Raw genomic sequence first — 2666 nt, 5'->3', positions numbered from 1 at the left:
CTGTTGTCTGTTCTGTATGTCCAGCAGGTTGGCTATTGTTTCTCTGGCTAGGGTTTTGTCGATAGAGGTGAACAGTGCCGTTACATCGAATAAGACCTTGTCTATGCGTATATTTCTGATGATGTCCAAGAATTCCTGTGACTCATAACAGCACACAAACCAACAGCCACTCTCAGACAACAACTCACCAGAATGAAGGACCCGATACCCAGCATGAGCAAAACCAATGTAGTGTACAAAATCCCATGCAAGGTCTGCACAAAACACTACATAGGACAAACAGGAAGACAGCTAACGATCCGCATCCATGAACACCAACTAGCCACGAAATGACACGACCAGCTATCCTTAGTAGCCACACACGCAGATGACAAGCAACATGAATTCGACTGGGACAACACTACTATTATAGGGCAAGCCAAACAGAACAGCCAGGGAATTCCTAGAGGCATGGCACTCATCCACAGATTCTATCAACAAACACATCGACCTGGACCCAATATACCAGCCACTGCAGCGGACAGCTGGAACTGACAACCGGAAGTGGCAGAGACAAGCCACTATAAATGCCGGAGGAAACATCACAGAAGCACTTCACAGGAGGCTCCCAAGCACTGAGGATGTCACCTAGACAGGGGACAAAATGTTTGCAACACAAATTCCCAGCTCGGCGAACAGAACCACAACGAGCACCCGAGCTACAAATCTTCCCAAACTTTGTTCAGGGATGTGTACATTAGATGCATTATTCAGGGGTATATATAGGGGAGGAGAATGGGTTACTCTTCGGAGGGTCTGTGTGCACTTGTTGGGCCAAAGGGCTTGCTTCCATACTTTAAGGATTCTATGATAAATCTGGCCCCTCACACCTTAAATCTATGTCCTCTAGTTTTAGGCTTCCCCATCCTAAGAAAAAAATCCGTGGCTATTCACCCTATCCATGTGCTCATGATTTTATATACCTCTAAGATCACCATAATTTATATGGCTGGTCCAGTTCCATTTCTGATTAATGACAACCCCCAGGATGTTGATCGTGGGCAATGTAGAAAAGGTAACATCAAAGTCAGATGGTTAGATCCTCTATTGTTTGAGATGATCACTACCTGGCCAGCCTGGTGTAAAAGTTAATTGCTGCTTCGTGGCCTGGATGTTATCCAAGTCTTGGGACAACGGACAGCAAGCTCTCACAAATACGCAGAGGGATAACTGATTAGAAAATTCAGTTTTATTGAGGGACAAAGAATGATCAGAATACAGAGAACTCCCTTACTCTTGCTTGAAATTGGGAACTTCTTGTATTTTTCTGAGGGCAGACCTCAGTTTAACCTGCATAATATAAGGTCTGCATTTTGTACATACTTTAACATCATTTATTTTAGATGCTGGTTTTTGGTCTGTATATATGAGGGAGTTTAAAGACTATGTTGTCAGTTATTTAGACACCAATGGTGTTTTGAAACCAGTATAAGACAGAGTTCCTGGAGTATTAATAGAAATTTGTCTGCATTAGGAGAATTTTACATGCAGAGTAAATATTGACGAGCATTAGCTTGCTTTCAATTAGAGAGATCAGTTTTGATTTCAGTTCTCACAGTCCTAGTTGAAGTTAGATGTAAGAACATAGTTCTCCTAGAGCAAAGAGTTTGATCAGAAATATATGAACATGCTACCTCAGTGTAAAGGTTTAGTTTTAAAAGGTCCAGAAGTGTTTGTTTAGTACCCTGAAGACATTATCTGATGCCAAGAAAGTGTAAGCTCAGCGATATGAATATTCAAGGAAGAAACTATCAAACTCTCAACACCAGGAATTAAAAGCTATGATTCAGTTAAACCTATAGATGGGATAGAGAAGGGAATTCTCTCAAGTAATTGAGTATTGTAAAGTGATGCTGTTGAGACACATGGAACATTGTATTCTTAAGTGTTTTGAAAATTTTCTTTTGTGCTTTTGCGAAAATTCTTTTGTGAAAATTGTGCTACAAATTGTTTGTATAAATAGCTTAGTTTATTCTATTTTATCTTTTCTTTTGCATAATAAACTGGTCTCATTGTTAAAACCAAATCAGTAGCATTGCATGCTTGTTTTTCAGTAAAAGATCACCTCAACAAATAAAAAGCAAATTAAATTGCAACGTTCGGTCTGATTTGTCCAGTAATCACATATCACCAGTTAGCAAACACTGATAGCACGGTACTCTCTGAGTGCTGCATGGAAGAGTCATAGGGATATGGTGATTTTGTGGTAATGTCACTGGATTAGTTATCCTGAGGCTCAGGCTAATACTCTAGTACAAGGATTCAAATCCCATTGTGGCAGGTGGTAAATTTCATTTCAAACAATAAATGTGGAACTGAGAGCTTGGGTGCTGAAGAAAACATTGAAGTACCTTTAGGGAAGGGAATCTGCCATCCTTTCCCTGATTTGTTGTAAGATACACAGCAGTATACTCTATTCTCTTTTGCCCTCAAAAAAACAAGTCAGGTAACATAACAGCTAGCAATGCTCACATTCCAAAAATAACGAACAAACAAAATGTCAGCCTCAATTATGAGCTAAAAGCTGTGAGGTCTGAGCACAACCTCCCTGGCTAACAAGAACTCTACGAAACCAAAAGTAAAAAAGAAATGCTCATTATGTTCAAACCTAACAGCATCAAAACAAG

Source organism: Chiloscyllium punctatum, chromosome 29 (assembly GCF_047496795.1).
Source record: "Chiloscyllium punctatum isolate Juve2018m chromosome 29, sChiPun1.3, whole genome shotgun sequence".
Classification (NCBI taxonomy): Eukaryota; Metazoa; Chordata; class Chondrichthyes; order Orectolobiformes; family Hemiscylliidae; genus Chiloscyllium; species Chiloscyllium punctatum.
This window is presented reverse-complemented; position numbering follows the sequence as displayed.